A 23,831-nucleotide genomic window follows, 5' to 3' on the forward strand; every position below is an offset into this window, starting at 1 on the left:
TTCTGAGAAGAAATGCTATTTTTACCGGTAAATGCCTCATGAATTTTATTCAGATATTTTCTGAAAAATTGCGGGTCTTACATTTTCCCCCTAAAATCGTGGGAGGGGAGGAGCAACCTTCTGTGCCCGTAACAGAACTTGTCCCACGAAGTTTTGTATCACCTGCTACTCTTCAAGCAAGTATCTTGAGTTTAATGTCACATGATTACTTGATTTCAGTCATACTTTTGATGCAACATCAAACTTAAACCACTTTATGGTCATGAATGCATTCTTATAAAGCATTGGACAAGGACATATAATTAAACTTGTAATAGACATTTGAGCACATGCGTAGCATAAACATCTTATTCATTTTCACACATCATAATGCATATGCATGTACATGGCCAATGCAACAAGGAGAATATATATGAACATCCATATCAATGAAACAATCATATCATCACGATATCATGGACATACATGTAGTCAACACATTTTTAGAATTTAAAACATAAACTTGTATTCATTGGACCTTTTGATCCTAAATCTTTCATGTGTAACCTTCCATTTATAATTCATGCCATAATCATATAAGATTGCATAAAATCAGACCTGCATAATCATTCACATAATGCATACTAATTCTATAAAGAAATTAAATAAAAACATATATACTATGCACCCTTTGAGCCTTGATTTATGAATTTGCCCTAATTTTTCCAATTTCATAACTCTGTTCGACTGGTACAGAGCTCACAGAAAATTTTTGGCTCCATGAACAGAGCTGAAATTTTTACAGTAAATAGGAATTGTTGTCAGCTATCCGTAGCCGCAAACCGTTTGTAAAAACTCTTCCGTATGAGGGAGTTATGCATGTTTTACTACAGACCAATCAGTTTTTGTTTCGACTGTCACAGAGACGTGCTCTGTCCATGAACAGATCCCAAATTTCTACAGTAGATGCACAATGGAGTTAGCTTTCAAACTCAACAATCCGTTTATCAAAACTTTTCCGGACGAGGGAGAAACGACCATTTTACTGAACGGAGGTCAAGTGGAAAACCTGGAATTCCGAGATTTGCATTTGGGTGAATCAAACCGAGTCACCCGAATCTCAAGAAAAATTAAAAGAAATAGGGAATATGCATGAAATAAAATTCCGAAAATTCTAAAATATTCACAGTAGATGAAACACTTCATAATCTATCAATCCAAACTAACATTTGCATAAAAATCATGGAATAAATCAAATACAAATATATTTTACGAATCTATTTCTAAGAAACCGATTTTTTTATAATAAACCCGATTTCAAAAATGGTTTTCTTTAGAGGAAAATGTGTTTTTGCCATGGATCATTAGATCTGAGTCAAACCCACGGTTAGGAGGGTTTGATTATGATCTAAACTCATGAAAAAGCAACAAAATCCATGCCAAGAACTCCGTTCTTGCAAGAAAAGCATAGAAACCCTACCTTTTGTTGAAAAAAATGTATTTCTTGATGGATGAACAGCCCTTTTTTATCGATCCACCAATCAGCCCTTTCTTCCAGCAAGATGAGGACCTTAGATCTCCTCACCACACCCCTTGAGGTCTGGATCTTGCACTCAAGAACCAAAAGAAACCCTAAAAGAAGAGAATAGGGAAGGGAAAGAGAGGAGAGAGAGAAGAGGGTTTTTTGGGGAGAGAGAAGCTCTCCTTTTTTTTCCAGCACAAATGAGGAGGGCAAGGGCTCCGGGAGGGTTTTATAACCCTTCTTAAATTAGGTTATGTGCTGGAATTAATTCCAGCCCTTGATCTCATTAATGAAATTCATTTGGAAACCTTGATCTCCACTTTTACTTTTCAAACTTTAAATAACCTTGAAAATCACTATACATTTATTTTCAATTTGAATTTGAAGTAAGATGCCACATAGGATGGGATGGCCCACCTATGGGCTCCTACTAAACTAATAAAAAATAGATTTTAATGTATACAAAAGAAAACTATTATATTAAACTATTATTGATAAATCATAAAATTCCAATTAAAAACCGTTTTTGTTTTATATAACCACAACTCATGTGAAAATGTAAAGGAATTGAATATAAGTTAATTCCATCTTATTAAGCATATTAATATGTATATTTTTAAAATCTACTTTTGTTAATTTACTTTATTTAAATAATTTTACTTAAAAGAAAAATCAACATTTTCTTTTTAAGTAAGACGTTTTCAATTAGACATCACTTAGAATTTTCTCAGATATCCAAACCATGTAGGGTTTATATTTACTACAATTCATTATAATTAAACCCCTTAATCCTTACGAATATACTCAAACATTAATTTTTTTAAAGAAATTAGGGTTTTATATTGGCACGAAATTCAAGACATTTCACAATGCTATAGAAAAGAACTTAGAAATTTTCGGATATTACAGCAGCAGCCGCAGCAGCAGCAATCGTACCCACCGCAGCAATCTTCTCAGCAGAAGACGGGTAACCAGAAGACAGTGGCAGGGCGTGCCTACGCAGCCACTATCGAGCAAGTGACCAAAGGAGAGTTGGTCAAAGGTACTATTCCAGTCGCTGGTCTTGCAGCTTTTACTCTGTTCATCTGTGGTGCTTCGCATTCATTTATAGCTTCTAGATTTGCTAGTTCCTTGCCTATGGCTACTGTGTTGTTGAATTGTCCATTGGAAGTTCGTACACCGACTGGTAATCAGTCCTTGTGTACTTGGTACATTCTGAGCGTGGAGGTGTCAGTGGCAAGTCAGAGCTTGCCAGCTGACTTAATCCTGCTAGATATGACGGAGTTTGATGTCATTCTAGGCATGGATTGGTTATTTGAGTATCATGCTCAAGTTTTGTGCAGAGAGAGCAAGGTGGTTTTGTACCCTCCTGATCGTCCAATTTTGGAGATCAGCCTTGCTCGACCTATTCGGGACAATCGTATGATTTCGTCATTTAAAGTTCAGAAGTATTTGCGGAATGGGGGTACTGCTTTCTTGGTCAGTATCGCCCCAGTTGACTCGGTGTTAACCCCTATCGAGGATCTTGACGTAGTTCGGGAGTTCCCCGATGTGTTTCCTGAGGAACTGCCTGGATTACCTCCGAAGCGTGAGATCAAGTTTTGTATTGAGTTGTTACCTGGAACGACTCTGATCTCAAAGGCATCGTATCGTATGGCTCCAGCAGAACTCGAAGAACTGAAGCGTCAGTTGGGAGAGTTGATGGAGCAAGGATTTATCAGAAATAGTGCATCGCCGTGGGGAGCACCTGTTTTGTTCGTAAAGAAGAAAGACGGATCCCTGAGGTTGTGCATTGATTACAGAATGCTCAACCAAGCGATGATTAAGAATAAGTATCCGTTGCCGAGAATAGAAGATCTCTTTGATCAGTTGCAGAGAGCGAAGTTATTCTTGAAGATCGACCTTAGATCGGGTTATCATCAACTCCGGATCAGAGAAGAAGATGTCTCAAAGACAGCTTTTCGAACTAGGTACGGGTTGTACGAGTTCGTTGTGATGCCTTTTGGGCTCACAAATGCACCAGCAGCATTCATGGATCTGATGAATTGTATTTTCCGTCCATTAGTGGATACGTTCGTGATTGTGTTCATCGATGACATCTTGATCTACTCAGAGACACCTGAGCAGCACCGAGAGCATCTGCGTATCGTGTTGGGAGTACTTCGGGAGCACAGATTGTTCGCCAATTCCAAGTGCGAGTTTTTGGCTTCGACGAGTTATGTTTTTGGGTCATGTGATATCCAGTGATGGTGTGTCAGTTGATCCAGTAAAGGTCGAAGCGGTGTTGGACTGGAAGCAGCCTCAGTCTGTTACTGATATCCGTAGTTTTCTCGGGTTAGCTGGTTACTACCGACGTTTCATTCAGGACTTCTCCAGGATCGCGCTTCCTTTGACTTAGCTTTTGCGTAAGGGAGTCAAATTCGAGTGGACCGACTCTTGTGAAGAGAGTTTCTAGATCCTGAAGACGAAGCTGACTACCTCTCCGGTGTTAGCTTTACCTTCTGGTAGAGGCGGTTTTGTGGTGTACACAGACCCTTCAGGTACAAGACTGGGATGCGTGCTCATGCAGCATGGTCGTGTTATTGCGTATGCTTCGCGACAGCTGAAGATTCACAAAAGGAACTATCCGACTCATGACTTGGAGTTAGCAGCAGTGGTGTTCGCCTTGAAGTCATGGCGACATTATCTGTACGGAGATACGTTCGAGGTCTTTTCTGACCATAAAAGTCTCAAGTATTTATTTTCCCAGAAGGAATTGAATATGAGACAACGTCGTTGGCTCGAGTTTATCAAAGATTATGAGTTTACGTTGTCTTACCACCCTGGTAAGGCGAACATCGTGGCAGGTGCGCTTAGCCGCAAATCGAGCAGTGTTCTGGCTAGTCTTGTGTGGAGCCAGAAGTTGATCAAGGATTTCGTGGCTTGGAAGCCATTTGCGATCGGAGGCAGAACGATCAGATTGTCTGGGTTGGCCATTCGGTTAGAGTTCTTGCCTAAAGTTATCGAGGCGCAGAAGCGGAACGCTCAGTATCAGAAGTTTGTCGACCGAGCTCGTGAAGAGGGCTCAGTCTTTCGTATTGATGACAGCGGTTGTATCCGCATGAAGGATCGACTTTGGGTGCCAAATGACCCTGAGTTGAGGAAGGAGATTCTTGATGAGGCACATCTGTCGAAGTACACTGTCCATCCTGGTGATACTAAGATGTTTAAGGACCTTCAACGAAGGTATTGGTGGAACGGGATGAAGCGTGAAGTCGCAGCGTATGTTTCGAGGTGTTTGACTTGTCAACAAATCAAGATCGAGCACCAACGTCCCGGTGGTTCCATGCAGAGGATTGAGATTCCTCAGTGGAAATGGGAGGATATCACGATGGATTTCGTGGTAGGTTTACCGCGAACCCGGCGAAAGCACGATGTGATATGGGTGATTGTGGACAGACTCACTAAGTCTGCTCACTTCTTACCTATTCGGATCAGTCAGCCGCTTGAGAGCTTAGCAGACTTATATATCCGAGAGATTGTACGGTTACATGGCGTACCTACATCTATCATTTCGGATCGTGATCCTAGATTCACGTCGCGATTGTGGAGACAGTTGCAGTCAGCTTTGGGAACGAAGTTGAAGTTCAGTACAGCCTTTCACCCTCAGACTGATGGCCAGTCAGAGAGGACGATTCAGACGCTAGAAGATATGTTGCGGGCATGTATGCTCGACTGGAAAGGTGAATGGGATTCACACTTGTGTCTGGTCAAGTTTGCCTACAACAACAATTATCATGCTAGTATCGGCATGGCTCCGTACGAGGCTTTGTATGGGAGACCTTGCCGATCACCGTCATATTGGGATGATATCAGCGATCGATCCAGTGAATCGTCGATTGTTCTTCAACACTACACTCAGCAAGTGCAGAAGATCCGAGAACGTCTGAAGGCAGCTCAGGACAGATAGAAGAGTTACGCCGATAAGAGGCGGCGAGAGCTTCAGTTTGATGTGGACGACATGGTTTTTGTGAAAGTATCACCGACGAAGAGCGTCTTTCGTTTCGGAAAGAAGGGAAAGTTGAGTACTAGATATGTTGGGCCGTTCAGGATCCTCGAGAGGATCGGTGGAGCAGCCTATCGTATTGAGCTACCGCAGCAGTATGCTCAAATTCATAATATTTTTCACGTGTCGATGTTAAGGAAGTACATTCCCGACCCATCGCACGTCATCCGATACGAAGATGTCGAGGTACAAGAGGACTGAACTGTGGCCGAGAGGCCTGTTGAGATCATCGATCGTCGTGATCAGGTTCTGCGTACCAAGACCATTCTGTTGGTTAAGGTACGGTGGCAACACCATGGCATTGAAGAATGCACATGGGAGCCGGAGGCCAGCATGAGGGAGAAATACCCTGATCTTTTTGTGGCCTAGCGTTCGTGATTTCGCGGATGAAATCCCTTTTTAGGAGGGGAGGATGTAAGAACCACGATATTCCTGAGATATTTTGTATTGGCATGTGCTTCATTATTTGTTACTTCTTGCTTTATCGCAAGAATTTCTCGTAACTGTGCTAATATAGCAATACAAAGTCTTAATCGCGTAAGATTCGATTTATGAAGCAATTAAGGACGACCTTGGCGAACTAAGGTCCGATATCCCTAGACTAGATTTATATACGTCTAAGTAGGTTCATCCCGAATTTGAAACCTAAACTAGGAAAATAATTCTGGTAGTATGGTGAAACGAGTATATCGGTAAATACGAGTCACGACGAGAGTGAATTTTGTCAGAATGGAAAACCTAAATAAATAAGCTTAAAACTTAGGTTTTAATTCAAAAGGGTAAGGTTTGAAATGAAATTTCTTAAAAGATTGAAACCTAGCTTTTAAATGAAAAATTTACTAAGGTTTTATGAGGTATTAATATTGGATTTTTGTAAAGTTAAAAGAGACTTTTTCAAAAATCTCCAAGACCTAATTTGGAATTTGGAAAAGGTAGTTAGCATGGGGCCCACGTGAGCATGAGCTCAGCCCATGCTACTTTTCAAAAAAAAAATTAATAAAACAATAATACAAAAAAATTGGTATTTAAATAGCATTTTTGAAAAGCATGAATTTTCAAAAGTTAGGGTTGGGTTTTGGCATTACCACAAGTGGTAGCCCAAAACCCAACGGCTATTGGGCTGGAGGGGGTGCCCCTTAGGGGGGGGGTAGCTCCAGCCCATCATGTCAAAAAAAAAAAAAGAAACAAAAAAAAAAGGGGTTGATTTGATTTTAAAAAGGGGTTTGACCTTAGGGTCAAAAGGTGGTCTATGGGGAGACCTACTCTCCCTAATTAAGGGAGAGTAGTTGTGGGCTAGGCTCAAGGGTTGTACACCCTTGAGCTAGGCCCATCATGAAGGGGGTCAAATCCCCTTGGGCTAGCTCTAATAGCACCTAAAGGGAGGGGGGGGCGTGTGGGAGGAGATCCCTTCATCTCCTCCCCTCTCATCCCAGCCCTCCATCTCTTGGAGTGGCTATTTAAGGGAGGGAGGAGAGAGAAATTCATTTCTCTCTTCCTCCTCCTCAACCGTCTCCCTCCATCCTTCCATTTTCCTCTCCTCTCTCAAGTATGAGAGTAAAGAGAGTGTAGAGAGTGAGGTGAGTGTGGCTGAGAGAGTGCAAGTGAGGGCACCAGCACCACCACACCGGAACCATCTCCGTCCCTACGCCGGAAAACCCTGAAGGTGAAGAGCTTCCACTTTGCATTCCATTTCTTTTTGAAAAATGCATGTAAAAATTGTTAAGGTAGGTCCGGGTTTCTCTTTTTCTTCTAAGTCATGAAACTTGTATGAGTGTGGGTGTGTTTTAGAGGGATCGACACGTCACTGTGGTAAACACGCACACACCGGACGTTCTACGCAATGGAACTGTCCTTAGGCGATTTCGGAGTTCTGGAGCTCCGGAGTCTCCTCTTCTCAAAAGACCGTATCTCACTCGATACTGGTCCGAATGGAGAGATGTTGGACTTTTCGGAAAGGGGAGACGACGTTTTCTAACCTTCGTGTTTGAAGTTTTCACTGGTTCGGTCTGAAACCATCACTAAAAAGCCTCGTTTTTAGCAGACGTTCAGAACTTCTGTCAGTGTACAGGAAGTCCTGAACATTGTCTGGTAATCAGGTGATATTTCTTAAACTGTTTGCCGGAATTTTTCATGCTATAACTCGTTGGAAAGGTAGAACAATTATCTACGACTTCGATGTTTGTGATTTCCCCTGATTCGTTTTGTAAACCCTTCAAAAAGTTAGGTTTTATCAGACTGACAGGTTTTTGACAGTGGTCCAGGAAGTTCCAGACACTGTCTGGTAACAAAGCGCCATTTCCCAGGCCGCTGGTCGGATCAGAGTGATCTTGGTGTCTGTGCGAAGCTGAGACGCGGATCTATGAGTTCTGTGTTGAAAATTTTCGCTGTTTCGGTGCGGACGGACCCCAAAACGGGTCATCTTTCAGGCTATTTTTGGGTTATGTAAATAACTATATAACTATATATATATGTATAAAAAAGAAAAAAAGAGAAGATGGTTGGGACTCGCCGTGTCCCGCTGAAACCTCTACAGCATTGTGTATGGCAGGGTGGTCTGACCCACCTCGGGGTTCGGACCCACCCGTGGGATCTTCCTCAATCATGTGGGGGAAGGGCGCTACATGGGACACCCCACAGTTTTGGGTAACCGAGTGTGCTCTACACCCGGAGCACCCCCCCCTCTTGTTGGGACCCGCCCCAGCAGCTAGCAGGCTGCAGCCTTGCTGCTGGCTGTCCCTTGGCCAAGGAGGTTTCCTCCTAGATCCGGCAGGGTCTGGTCCCACGTGGACCAGACCAGCTGGTCGCTGGCCAGTTTGCCCACCAACAACACCTTAGCCGCACCCCATGGTGCAGGCTGCTCGTGGCCCATTGCGGGCTGCTGCCTTAACAGCCTAGGGTCTGACACATAGGTCAGACCAAGGTGGGTCCAGGTCTGGTCTAGCAGACCAGGCTGCCCAAACGAACCTGGTTGGAGCCTTATGATGGCGGCGGGTGCTAGGTGCGCCCGCAAGGCTTAGCCAACTACTAGGTGGTTGCGTGCCCTGCTGCACCCACCCGTTAGCCTCGTTGTAGAGCTTAGTGAAGCTCGTGTTTGTGGCAGTCATAGCCTTATGAGTTTGGTACGACATGCCTAGACTACCTACTTATGTGATTTCTACTTGCCGCCATTTCAAAAAGCATGAAAATGCGCGCATGAAGGCAAAATCGATGGAGAGTCACTAATGGAATCTTTGCGGCACGTGTATGATGTCCACACAGCCCGTTTAGTATACTTGGCACCAACAGTGCATGGTTCGGAACTGACTATAGGGCCTGGTGGACTACGGTTAGCCTTTTTGGCGCACGTTGTGCCATTTTACCCTTGCACGTCCCGTCAGTGGTCCAGAATGACCACCTTAGCCTTCGCTGCCACATCGTGGTAAGTATTGAAGGAGGTATAGTGAGGCGATTCCTAAGTACAGGGTTCTCGACGTTTTTAGCAGAAAACCGCCGTTTTGGCCTCTTTGAGTTTTTCTAGTGCGGTGGCACATCTTGGATGTATTGACGTAATCCCCGTACACATGGGGTTACTTTAAGAATCTTTCTCGACACTCATAAGTGTTGACACTGCGATTTTCCCTGAGCGAATGATTTCGCTAAGTGTTGGAGCCGACGTAGGGCGGCGGAAATATGTCTATTTGGGAAATTCGTGCTTAAAGCTTTGGACACATGTTGTCGTACGAACATGATGATATATATATATATATATATATATATATATATATATATATATATATATATATATATATATATGTTGAGCCTTTTATCGCTCAGAATTGTGCCTTTATGAATATGTGTTCCCAATCGTGATAATGTGTGATTTATGCACGTGGCACATCATGACACGTATGTCACCCGTTCGGATTCGTCGAGTACTTCTTGTTTTGGCTCACATTTGTATATCAATGGATATATGACACACCAGAGGCGTGTTTTGTACTCGATGCGACATACACCTGGAAGGAACTGAAAGCACTGTAGGGTGTGACACTTTCGACCTGTTGAGGTTTGGGACTCAGTTGGAGTCTTCAGGCAGTGGCCCGGGTTTGTGGGAGTGTACTCACACCTTGTGTCACCCTAGACATAAAATGAAAATGTTAATATCGTCTTCACAGGCGACGTGCTCGTGTGGCCGTGAGAGGCTGAGCACGTGGATGGGCAGGCCAAGTCCTCGTTTGCGTACCCCGCGGGGACCACGAGGCACAACTACCTCGAAGGGAGGTATGACCTAGAAAAAAATGAGCCTAAATAAGATAATCCTGTCGTGCCCCATTCACAAATTTGGTCACCCAGGGAGAGGGTGAATGGTACAACCCCGAGTGACGTGTCGTTACTACGACCTGTTCTTTTGAGGAGCCGATGTGCCCTCTGACCTCCAGTCACTCGGAGTTAGGGAGGTCAAGGTTGCCCTCCACAGGGACCTTTGCTACTGCAGTAGTACGGATTGCAATCCTTTGCCCCTGCGAAAGGTTTCTCCTGGCTGCGTGTCGCCCGCAGGTGGTTTTTCTCATTCTGAAGCTTCCCCGGTTACCACACTAGAAATTTGATAACAGACGCCGGGTGCATGTCTCACAGAACTCGAGGGTCTTTCCTTCGCGTACCCGAAGGAGGTTAAAAAGAAGAACATAAAGACTAACCAAACAGACTGACGTACAGTAGTTGGTTACTTGCTTACTTTAGCACTGCTTGTACTTCCTTTAATTATTGTACCTTGCTGGTTAGCTCCTGCTCTGTTTCAGTTGTCATACTATTACTTGTAGTTTTACAGTCTTTTAGCATGAGCACTTACCTGACACTTGCACATATATCTGTCACTTTACCTGTTTCCTAATATGTGCCATTTCTTGAAAAAATGGATATGCGATGTTGTTGTTCTTCACCAACTCGCAAGAGTTCTGACCCCGTTTTATGGGGATACAGGTGATGAGTAGGCGCAGTGGCGATGCGACGGTGTACGGTTGGAGACTTGAGACCCACACTTAGCTGCAGATCTTGGTCCGTGTCTTGTTTTGGGGTTTGAGGGGAGTTTTCCTTTCATTTTGGGAGAGACTTGTTGTATGGGTGTTTTCAGTCTCAGTTTGTAAAACTCTGATATTATATGTATTTGGAATGGACATGTGGTTTGTATCTTTTACTGTGGCCCGCTCAGACTTGCGGCCTTTGCTTCCCCTTTGTACTTCCGCTATTCGTTTTAAACTCTTTCAAAAAAAAAATTGCTAAAAAACCAAAGATTTTTACTAGGTCGGGGTTTTGGGGCGTCACGTCACATCTTACCCAGATCTCAGAGATGCAATCGTTTCTGGTCTCTCTCCTCCTCTTGCTGTCATGGACCGAGCCTTCCTGCTCACAGGTTGCATCTTGCTTACATGCTTCCCTGGTTGTTTCTGGACATGCAGAGTCATCGCTGACCCTCTCAAGCACAAGGAGCTTCCCAGCAGAGCTCAAAGATGGTAGCATGCCAATTGGGCACGACTTCCATGACTTGGCCACAATACATATTGCATCTTCTTTGTTGGCAACTTTGCTTTTGCTCTTTTGTAGATGCCTTTTCAGTAGTTCCAGCTTCTTCACTGCTTCATTGAGAGATGCCTCTTATTCAGAGTCTGACTCCTTATTAGCAGTGTCTACTTCATCAGTTTGGTTTTGTTGTCTCATTTCAAAGTAGGCATGCAACGAGTCTTACAATCTATCTCGCAAAACAACATCATACACACCGTTGCAATTTGTATTACGTGGATCAGAATAAACCAATTCTTTCAGACATTCAAGAAGCCAGAGAAGCAATGTTCTCTATTATCTTATGATTCTCCTTCTGGAATTGCATTGTTAAAGCACATTCAACATCATCTGTGGAATTTTGAGCTGCAAAAGCATCAATTTTATCTAGAGCTGCCTTGAACATTACCAGCAGTAAATAAATCCTTCTATGAGATAACTTTTTAATGACACGTTTCCAGTCATCCCAGTTGACTAAATCAAACATGTCTATTTTGCTGGTAGCCACCACAAAAATTCCTGATAACGTCGCTTCACTGCTATCAGAGAGGTCAGTTTTACTCAACAAGCACTTCCCCAATAACAAATTGGCTACTTCTGGGGGGTATGAGTACACAAGAAGAATGTGCTTTGAAGTCTTTGTCATATCTTTCTTTGCTTCATATTTCTTCACTTTTGTACATTGAGCTATCTTATGTAATGAAGAACTAACGTCTTTGAAAATGTCAGGAATTTCCTTCACTTGGCGTTCCCAGTAGTAACTCTTGAGCCAATTTAGAGCCTTATTAATAGCAAAGTGAAGCAACCGAAGTGATGGAAGTCCACGATGTGAAGCCTTATGACGAATATCAATAAGAGTCTGTGGAGGACCCATGTCATCAGCTGCCTCTGCAATAGAAACCCTTTTTTTTATCCTTATTATCTTCTGACTGATCAACAAAGCCATTTACAAGCCTCATGATCGCCATCGAGTATAACAAGGAATGCATCTTTTCTGAATTGAACTCGCCACCTGATAGGTCTTTTCTGAAATATGGATCAATCTATTGCGCCTCCACTATTTCTAAGGTAATCACGACTGGAATCAGTAGGCATCCGCGACTTTCCCATGCCTTAATCTTATTGAGGGCGATACCCACAGACTCCGGAGAGGAAGAGAAAAAGCTCTGTCTGACCATGTTCCGTTCATCCCAACTCTGCCAATGAACCAACTGGTACCCACTTGAAGATGACTCCTCTACCATAGTATTGTTCTCCACTCTCTCCCCCACTATGTTAGGCTCCTTCATTCTTGCGGTGGAGTGAGAGAGAGAGAGAGAGAAGGGGTTAAGGGAGAGGCCAATACATACGATTCCTAATTATTTGATATAGAATATGATACTTCAACCATGAAAACTCAATACAAAATGAAGGAAACGAATTCTAGCAAATAAGATGCATAATTAAGAGAACCTGAAATAAAATAAAATAAAAAAAGGAAAGAGAAGAAGGAATTATCCACGGTAAACCTTCAAAACTAGAAGGGACAAACTCAGAAGGGAAAATGGCAGTTCTTACCATAACGGAGCTGTGAAGGAAAGGAGTTTTTCCTCTAAACCCTGGGTGGATTCAATTCCAGAAATAGAGAGAAAGGAAGAGGGGAGAAACAAAAGATCTACTAAAATACGAATCCAAATACAAAAACAGAATGAAAACACAAATCAGAACTGTTGTATGTAGATCGATGACGGCACAGATCAATGCATAAAATGAGATTCGAAGCAAAAATGCAGCAGAAATAAAATTAAACATAAGGATTCAAATGTATACAGCTAATAATGACTAACAGAAGAAGAGAAAAAAAAGAAGATAAAAAGTATGTTGGAACATAGAATTCCATTTGCTATAGCGCGGGGATGTATTGGGATCGTTATAGACAACCCAACATTCATCCAGGGTGCACTAATGGGGATCGAAAACAGAAAATTTCAGAAAAAAAAAGAGGACGAGGGGATACTCACCGTAGCCTTGCTGGAGTGCTGAAGGAGAGAGGGGAGGATCAACGACGGATGCGTGGCAGATCCTTCAGGATCGAGACCCCTTGCTTGCAGTAACTCTGAAGGAGGGAGGAGAGAAGAAAATCATGAAGAAGAAGATGGGGAAGAAATCAGAGAAGAGGGATGAGGGGGTGAGAGCGGATGCCTTTAGGGTTCCCCTACGTGCCCCTTTTAAAGAGAAAGGGAAGGCTCTGGAAGAGGCAAATGTCGTTGGGGATCGGATGGCTGAGGGAGGTGGGTTAGGGATCTATGGTGATCCAAGTGAGTGAGAGGGGAAGAATGCAGAGGTTGTCCGCACATGGGAAGCAGATGCAGGGAGATGAGGGAAGCGGTTGGGGATCAAGGGTCGATGAGGAGGGCTTTCGAGATTGGCCGATCGCCTCCCTCCATCGAACCTCCCCTCGGTGCTGCCTACTTATTGTTGCAGAAAAGCTCTAACCCTAGCCGATCCAGAAAGAGAGAGAGAGAGCTTCCGCCATTTTTTTTTTTTTTTTTTGCATTTTCCAAAATTTTCAATAAAAGGGCCCTTTTTAAAAAGTTTTCTCAAAAAAATGGTTTTAGCTAAAAGATGTTTTTCAAAAGGAGGTCTTTAAAACTATCTCTTTTATATATTTTTTTTCTTTTCTTTGTATTTTTGTATATATATATATATATATTTGTATTTTCTATTTTGTTTTGTATTTTTTTTTAAAATAAAACCATGAAACTAAGAAAAATAAGGGATTTAAAAACCATTTTGTAGTTTTTTGAGAAATATTTACAAAAGAAGGGTTTTCTGAGAATTCGGGTTTGATTTCTTTAGAAAACGGGTTTGGATCCAAGTTTTGAGAAAATATTCGAGTTTTAAACCTTGAATTGAGGAATATAACGCGATGGATCCAAATGGATACCGGACGAACTGTCTGAGCTTTTCAATAGTTATTTTGGTAATTTTGAGAATTTGGTCTAAAAATTGGATAACGAAGCTCAAAATTAGATTTTGATAATGGATCCGAATCCGAAATCGAGTTAGATATAAAATGAATTTAATTTCAGTAAAAATTGAGAAATAAGCTGGAAAAAAACTAACTCAATTACTAAGAAAAATGGAGTCAGGGGCAAAAATGGAATATTTACAACATTTTGAAAAATTTGGGGTGTTCACAGATGCACCTCTTTGCTACTAAGCTGGTTGAAAGTCGAGCTTAGTGGCAAAGAAAACACTCTAAATTTTGAAAAATGCCCCAATTAGCAAACCTGAACTGGGTGTGGAAGAATTATTTTGAAAAATATAGCTTCTCAGGCTAAAAACCTTATCCTGAATGGTTCTTGGGGAGACGAAATCCTCGAAAATGATATGACTAAATAGCAGGAATGAGAAAATCGTGATGGGACTTTGGGCGAAGATCTCAAAATAATGAAAGATAAGAATTTTGATCAAGTCTCATGGATGAGACAAGATCAGCCTTTTCGAATGACTCAGGTTTAGCCCTTAACCTGGATGGGGCGAAGATATATCAAGATGAATTGAATGAGGAAAGGAATATAAGTGGACCTCGATGGGACATTTTGAGAGAAATGCCTCGTGAGATGATCATGCATATATTTTAGGGATATTTCATATAAAAATATGCATGATTTCATGAGAAAATGTATCAAAAACTCAAATTTATGTTAGTTCTCGAGTAAATGTGCTAAAATGATTTAAAAATAGAAAATGCATGAAAAATAGTTTTATTTTACATTTTTATGCATATTTTAGTTTTTGTTATAGTCATAGTAGTTTAGTTTTAGTTTTCAAGTAAAAATAAAATGAAAAAATAAAGAATAGAGAAAATAGTTTTATATTGTTAATAAAATCATTTTGAATGTTTGTTTTTTTTTAGAAAAGAAAAAAAATTAAATAGAAATAAATAGTTAGAATAGTTTTTTTTTAGTTTCTTTATAAGTTTTGATTTTAATTTTCGAAAACTTTAGAATAAACTAAGATTACATAGTTTTTGAATTTAAAAAAAAAAAATATATATATATATATATATATATATATATATATATAAAATAACAAACCGTTTTACACGGTTTGATTTCTTGAAAAAAATGAAAAAAATATATCACAAACCGGTTTAACCGGTTTGCATTTCAAAATAAAGAAAATAATCCGGTGAAACCGGTTTGGATTTTGTTAAAACAAACAGCAAACCGGTTCAAAACCGGTTTGCTTGTTTTTAAAACCCCCAAAACAGAAAAAATAAGGGCCTCCTCCATTTACGCCTGAAACTTCCTTTTTCCCCTATTTCCCTCTCTTTCCCTCTTTTCTCACCATCCTCCACTAACACCGGTGGCTATTCCCTTCCCTACCTTCCCTTTCTCCCTCTTTCTCTGTCAAATCCGGCAACCGGTGGTGGTGAAGTTTCAGTCCGGCGACGGCGTGGTGGTGGAGGTCGCCACATTCTCTCCAAACCCCTCAGGTTCACGGTGAGTGCTGAGTGTTCTTCTTCTTCTTCTTCTTCTTCTTCTTCTTCTTCTTCTTCTTCTTCTTCTTCTTCCAGCAGCAGATATTCTTCATCTGGTGGCAAGGAGTTCTTCAATCGATGGCGGCGCATGAGGTGGAAGCCACCTCTTCTTTCAATTTCCGGTAAGTCATCTACTCCTTCTTCTTCTACTTCTTCTTCTTCTACTTCTTCTTCTTCTTCGTTTTAATTCTTTCTGAATCATAATGTTTGAATTTCAATTTGGAAAATAAAAAAAAAAGATGAAAACATAAAAAGAAAAAAAAAATATGTGCAGGAATCTGGCAATCAACATGTATTATGCCGGAATATGTGGTCTGATGAATAAATTGCTGATCTGATAAAAAATTTTGATCTAGATTCAGTGGATTAAGTTTTGTATATTGAAAAGAAGAAAAAAATAAAGGAAAAAATTATGTTCTAAGATCGATCACAGTGTTATCCGGTGAAATTTGTGTTTTGAAATCTCCGGCAGCCATCAAAGATCTCTGGTGCATTATCTTTTGATCAATGAACTGAAGACTGTCCAATTCATATCTGATAAGGACTGAGGAAGCTTTGATCCAGCAAATAGTTGCTGGAATGCTGTGTACAAATTAAAGAATCGTGATCTTCTGTGAAATTTTTTTTCATGGTGAAATGGCCTGAGTTACTTTTTATTGCCGGAAACTTTTGTTTGTTCTGAAATATTCTGCTACAGTCCATCGGAAAGCAATTTGATATCCATCTGATGTGAATTTTCATTCTGAAAGATATTGAATATCTACTTGAATTTCTTTGAATTTCTGTTTTTTTTCTGTTCTCAATTAGATCATTTCTGTTTTTTTTTCTTTTTCATTCAGTTCAGTTTTTCTTTTAAATTCCGTTTCTTTTCATTTTAATGAAATCCTGTTTTTTTTTTAGTAAATTCACATTCATATTTTCTGTTTTGCAACATCCTGTTTCTGTTTTACATTTTATTTTCTATATTTTTAGTTGACATAGGTCGATTTGCTGTTTTTTTCAATCGAGGATTTTTCCTGTTGTGCTTCATTCAATATCTGTTACAAATTTGTTTCATTTGCTATTTCTGTGTAAGTTTCCAGTTGGTTTTTCATTAGGCATTCCTTGATGTTTACATTTCTTGATTTTAATGCTTTAAATTTTGATATTTGTATTTGTATTTTTCAATAATAAAGTGTTAGTGACTAATTGTTTTCACTGTTTGTTAATTGAAATGAATAGATTCCATAAAGTTTAGTTTGAGTAAATTGAAATTTAGTTAATTGTGTTAGTTAATGTAGTTTTAATTGTCATTGAAGTCTTTTGTTAATATCCTTCAGTGTTTTTAAGGATTAGCTAATTCAATATAGATTTCTATTTCTATCTCTGGTACTGCTTGTGTTCATTGAATTTGTGCAGGATAACGAAGGAGTGGAGTTGAAGCGATTATGTGACACGAAGTACAAAGATAGAAGATTTTTTTTTACTTTTCAGTTTAGACTTAGAATTTTAATTGGGTTTGTAAATATTGCACTTTACGCCCTCTGCAAAGGGTATTCATTTGTTGTAATAGTTAGTTGTTTTTACCTTTTCTGAACATTTTACATTTCAATAATTCAGCAATAAAGATTAGTTTAGACTTGTGTGTTTGAATACAACATATTCTTGTTCCCTGAGTTCGACCCGGTCTCATCCACTAGTGAGAATCGGTTTTTATTATTTGATGTCTGGTTTTCACATGTTTTTCATATAAAAAAATTTTTTCAAAATTTACAACGATTTAAAAGAAGACATCAAATTTTTGGCGCCGTTGCCGGGGAACGGCGTAATATTAGTATTCGCTTTATTGCCTAGTGTTGGTGTTGCATTTAGGTTTAGAACCACGTATGTGCATATCTTAGAGACGAGCTTACTTTTCTGCACAGCCCACCTATTAGGATCCCCTTAGAGGTGACTGTGTACGATTGGTACCGTACACATAGATTTCATATTTCTTTGCATAATCTCTGTTATGTGTAACTGCGTGGTGTTTGTTTAGTTTTTGTTGTTTTTAGTTCACTCGCTTTGTGGTTTGCGTGGTTTGGCCGCTTAGTGCGCTAGTTAGGTAGAAAACCCAAAGTTAGGACGTGTGCTACACCGGTCTACTCTAAGGTGTACGCAATGGCTGACGATCATCATTTGATCCGTCCTTTGAGGGAGTACTTCATGCCAAATACGTATACTCCCACCTCCTGCATCACGAGACCTGATGTAGGAGCGAGCCATTTGAGATTAAGGCCAGTGTGATTCAAATGTTACCTTCGTTTTATGTCCTTAGCAATGAGGACCCATATCGTCATCTCGACGAATTCCTTGAGATTTGCTCGACTGTGCGAATCAATAATTTTGGAGATGATGCTATGCGGTTGACTTTGTTTCCGTTCTCTCTCAAAGATAAAGCCAAGCACTGGTTAAAATCTCTTGAGACGGTTCGTATTACTACTTGGGAAGGAATGCAAAAAGAATTTTTAAAAAAATATTTCCCAATTAGTAAAACGAATCAGTTTCGTAAAGCTATAACCAGTTTTTCTCAAATTGAGGGAGAACAATTTCACGAGTCTTGGGAGAGATTGAAAGATCTTCTCCGCAAGTGTCCCCATCACCAGCTGCCTCGTTGGCAGTTGGTGCAGTATTTTTATGACGGGCTTACTGAAAAGCATCGTCAAATGGTTGATTCATCTTGTGGGGGCACTTTTATGCTCAAGAGTGAGGACGAGGCGTGGTCTTTATTCGAGACCTTGAGTGAAAACATGATGCATCATAATTTGTCTTCACGGCTCGATAGGACTACATCTCTGCCTAGTGGTCCTAGAAAAGTTGGGATTTCCGAAGTTGGGTCCGAGTTAGAATTGCATACCAAGGTTGACCAGTTGACTAGGAAGTTAGATCAATTCCTAGCCAATTCCTCGAGAAATCCAATAGAAAGAGTGTGCGAGATATGTGCTAGCCCTGCACACTGTGTTGCGGATTGTCTGGCGGCACCATTATATCCTGAATTCGTTCAGGAGCAGGTGAATGTTGCCCAAGGTTTTGCTAGACCCATGCCTAATTTGTTTACATCATCATATAACCCATGTTGGCGAAACCAGTCTATTTCCCCATCCCATCAGCCCTCCCAGACACAGTATAGACCCAGTAACCCTTCACAAGGTTACTCGCATCCTATATTTCCACAGGTTCATTCCCAGTATTGTCTACCTTCTCCTCGGGAGCCCATTCCAAGTTCATCATTTCAAGAGAAGATGTTAGAAGCCTTTTCTGATATCAAGGCAACTCTTTGTTCCCATACGCAGTCAATAGCCAAGCTAGAAACTCAAATGGGACAGTTAGCTCAGACATTGAGTAGACAAAGTCAGGGGAACCTTCATAGTCAGTCTATTGTCACATCCAAGGGAGAGGATTCCATGTTATTTGATTTGCAACCCACTACTTCACATCATGAGCAAGTCAAATCTGTTACATCCCTTCAGTATGGGAAGGCGTGTCACCCTACTCAGGAATCGACTCATGAACCCCATATCATTTCTACTGACGAGTCGATCTCTATGATACCTCAACAGAAGGGGCCTTACTCACAGCATACATTTTCATCATATAAAGCCCCATTTTCTCAGCCTTTTGGATCACCAATCGTTTTGAGTAAGCAAGAGGTGTAGATGCAGAAGGTGCTTGACCAAGTCAAGCCTGATCATATTCACCACTTGTCTGAAGTAGCATTCATTGATACTCGGTCGGTCCTAGACTCTCGATTCTTGACCAGTCTCTCAGATGAGACTAATCTCTGTTCTTCACGTTGAGAGAGTTATGATCCTACAGTTAGAGGTAGACGGGATGGAAACACAGTGCGTAGTGTCACAGACGACACTCTTTTCTTCATAGAGCCCGGTTGAGTCTGACTTCATGTCCATTGATCTCATAGACGATGAAGGTTTTTTCAGGGATCCGTCTGGCTGGGGACGTGAAACTTAGCGCTTTATGGAAGGCAACCCATATCTTGTATATTATTAGATTTGCTTAGCATTTATAGGTTTTATTTTGTTTTTACTTTTTCATGAGTTTTTCATGTTCTTTTTGTTTCATTCTTGAGTTTTTGTTTTGTCATGTATACATTACATTCATTACATTCATAGAACGTGCATTTTTAATTCATGTCAGGTCATTCTGCTATTTTCCCTCATTTATTTCTCTCACGTGCATTCACTTAGTTTCATTCAAACATGGGGGAGTGCCACTGGGACAATGTCATTCAAGCATGGGGGAGGGTGTAGTTTGCACACCTTGATATTTCTGTTTACGTTCTTGCACATGTTTACACATCTCTCATGAAAAGTAGATTTTTAAAGAAATAGTTTGAACTTATATGAATGTTATTTCAAATCTGATGTTTTTAGAGGATTTTTAAGCCCCACGAAAAATTTTTCTGACATAGATCTAAAAATTATGGTTATGTATGCGGATTTCAAAGAAATGATGATAGATACATGTTAGAATTTATTTTGAATCATAAATATGAATATGCACAGTTCTATTTTTGAAAAACTAAGCAAATGAACAAAAGCGTAAAAAATGAGCTCAAAAAGTGAGAAAAAGCATGCGTTAGGTTGTTTGGATAATTCCACAATCCTTAGTAGATGGAACTTAGATGTAAGTTGAAACTTTTAATTCCATTTTCGAAAAGGAGAGTGGAAAACTTCGTGATCCTAAGTAACTGAGAACAGATACAAGTTGAAATGTTTGATTCTCATGTTATAAGGGTAAATGAAGGAAGTCACTTTCATGTCTTAGTTGATATCTTTTGATATATATTAAAAAAGTATAGAAGATATTGACATTGCACAAGGCATAAAAGCAGACCACACGCAAGCTATATGAGAAAAATAAGTGCGCAAAAAGAAAAAGCGTGAAAAGAAAAAAAGAGAGAAAAGAGCTTAAAAAGAAAGAAAAGTTCAATGCTTAGAAGTGTGATTGAGAAAACCTGTGCAGAAAACATATGAGTGAGGATAAGTAAATAATAATATGTTTTTATTGGATTTTCTAAGAATAAAACATAAATAATTGTGATTTTTAGAAAAGTGAAAGAAATTCTTTTTCTGTGGTGGTACATAAAAGATTCTAATTATATTATGATTTTGAAATAACAGGAAATATTTGTGGAAATAAAGTCTTTGATTACCTATTGCTTATGAGGATGTGTAATATTTTGCATACATGACAGAGATGTTTATGGGTAGCATCACTGCAAACCCTCACGCGACCTTACTCGTCCATTGGGGTAACCCAGGGGTTGAAAGGGCTTGTTGCATGAGCTAAATGCAACCGTGATTCCTACGAAAGTGAGTTAGGTGATAGTTTGATTTCTTGCATTTTTCTGGTTTGCTCGAGGACTAGCAAAACATAAGCATGGGGGTATTTGATCATGCATATATTTTAGGGATATTTCATATAAAAATATGCATGATTTCATGAGAAAATGTTTCAAAAACTCAATTTTATGTTAGTTCTCGAGTAAATGTGCTAAAATGATTTAAAAATAGAAAATGCATGAAAAATAGTTTTATTTTACATTTTTATGCATATTTTAGTTTTTGTTATAGTCATAGTAGTTTAGTTTTAGTTTTCAAGTAAAAATAAAATAAAAAAATAAAGAATAGAGAAAATAGTTTTATATTGTTAATAAAATCATTTTAAATGTTTGTTTTTTTTTAGAAAAGAAAAAAAATTAAATAGAAATAAATAGTTAGAATAGTTTTTTTTTAGTTTCTTTATAAGTTTTGATTTTAATTTTCGAAAACTTTAGAATAAACTAGGATTACATAGTTTTTGAATTTTAAAATATATATATATATATATAAAATAACAAACCGTTTTACACGGTTTGATTTCTTGAAAAAAATGAAAAAAATATATCACAAACCGGTTTAACCGGTTTGCATTTCAAAATAAAGAAAATAATCCGGTGAAACCGGTTTGGATTTTCTTAAAACAAACAGCAAACCGGTTCAAAACCGGTTTGCTTGTTTTTAAAACCCCCAAAACAGAAAAAATAAGGGCCTCCTCCATTTACGCCTGAAACTTCCTTTTTCCCCTATTTCCCTCTCTTTCCCTCTTTTCTCACCATCCTCCACTAACACCGGTGGCTATTCCCTTCCCTACCTTCCCTTTCTCCCTCTTTCTCTGTCAAATCCGGCAACCGGTGGTGGTGAAGCTTCAGTCCGGCAACGGCGTGGTGGTGGAGGTCGCCACATTCTCTCCAAACCCCTCAGGTTCACGGTGAGTGCTGAGTGTTCTTCTTCTTCTTCTTCCAGCAGCATATATTCTTCATCCGGTGGCAAGGAGTTCTTCAATCGATGGCGGCGCATGAGGTGGAAGCCACCTCTTCTTTCAATTTCCGGTAAGTCATCTACTCCTTCTTCTTCTTCGTTTTAATTCTTTCTGAATCATAATGTTTGAATTTCAATTTGGAAAAAAAAGAAGAAGAGGAAAACATAAAAAGAAAAAAAAATATGTGCAGGAATCCGGCAATCAACATGTATTCTGCCGGAATATGTGGTCTGATGAATAAATTGCTGATCTGATAAAAAATTTTGATCTAGATTCAGTGGATTAAGTTTTGTATATTGAAAAGAAGAAAAAAATAAAGAAAAAAATTTTGTTCTAAGATCGATCACAGTGTTATTCGGTGAAATTTGTGTTTTGAAATCTCCGGCAGCCATCAAAGATCTCTGGTGCATTATCTTTTGATCAATGAACTGAAGACTGTCCAATTCATATCTGATAAGGACTGAGGAAGCTTTGATCCAGCAAATAGTTGCTGGAATGCTGTGTACAAATTGAAGAATCGTGATCTTCTGTGAAAATGTTTTTCATGGTGAAATGGCCTGAGTTACTTTTTATTGCCGGAAACTTTTGTTTGTTCTGAAATATTCTGCTACAGTCCATCGGAAAGCAATTTGATATCCATCTGATGTGAATTTTCATTCTGAAAGATATTGAATATCTACTTGAATTTCTTTGAATTTCTGTTTTTTTTCTGTTCTCAATTAGATCATTTCTGTTTTTTTTCTTTTTCATTCAGTTCAGTTTTTCTTTTAAATTCTGTTTCTTTTCATTTTAATGAAATCCTTTTTTTTTTTTAGTAAATTCACATTCATATTTTCTGTTTTGCAACATCCTGTTTCTGTTTTATATTTTATTTTCTATATTTTTAGTTGACATAGGTCGATTTGCTGTTTTTTTCAATCGAGGATTTTTCCTGTTGTGCTTCATTCAATATCTGTTACAAATTTGTTTCATTTGCTATTTCTGTGTAAGTTTCCAGTTGGTTTTTCATTAGGCATTCCTTGATGTTTACATTTCTTGATTTTAATGCTTTAAATTTTGATATTTGTATTTGTATTTTTCAATAATAAAGTGTTAGTGACTAATTGTTTTCACTGTTTGTTAATTGAAATGAATAGATTCCATAAAGTTTAGTTTGAGTAAATTGAAATTTAGTTAATTGTGTTAGTTAATGTAGTTTTAATTGTCATTGAAGTCTTTTGTTAATATCCTTCAGTGTTTTTAAGGATTAGCTAATTCAATATAGATTTCTATTTCTATCTCTGGTACTGCTTGTGTTCATTGAATTTGTGCAGGATAACGAAGGAGTGGAGTTGAAGCGATTATGTGACACGAAGTACAAAGATAGAAGATTTTTTTTTACTTTTCAGTTTAGACTTAGAATTTTAATTGGGTTTGTAAATATTGCACTTTACGCCCTCTGCGAAGGGTATTCATTTGTTGTAATAGTTAGTTGTTTTTACCTTTTCTGAACATTTTACATTTCAATAATTCAGCAATAAAGATTAGTTTAGACTTGTGTGTTTGAATAAAACATATTCCCGTTCCCTGAGTTCGACCCGGTCTCAACCACTAGTGAGAATCGGTTTTTATTATTTGATGTCTGGTTTTCACATGTTTTTCATATAAAAAAATCTTTTCAAAATTTACAACGATTTAAAAGAAGACATCATGAGACGAACTCAAGTATGATCCTTCCCTGGGTGGATATATATAGAGCATGGATTCCTTTATGGGGAAAACCATGACGGGACTGGGAGGATTACCTCGTCGAAACGAGGTTCAAGTTTAACCCAAACCTGAATGGAAGGTACCTCGTGGAGCGAGGTTCAAGCTTCACCCTTATCCTGAAAGGGACGACCAAA

The 23,831-nt window shown here is 39.3% G+C and overlaps 1 pseudogene; it reads right to left on the reverse strand.

The window, feature by feature from the left end:
* Window positions 1-8,250: 8,250 nt before the first annotated feature.
* Window positions 8,251-12,370, reverse strand: LOC149822430 (uncharacterized; annotated as a pseudogene).
* Between the last annotated feature and the right edge of the window lie 11,461 nt (window positions 12,371-23,831).

Source organism: Nuphar pumila, chromosome 11 (genome assembly GCF_984573655.1).
Source record: "Nuphar pumila chromosome 11, dmNupPumi1.hap1.1, whole genome shotgun sequence".
In the NCBI taxonomy this organism is placed as follows: Eukaryota; Viridiplantae; Streptophyta; class Magnoliopsida; order Nymphaeales; family Nymphaeaceae; genus Nuphar; species Nuphar pumila.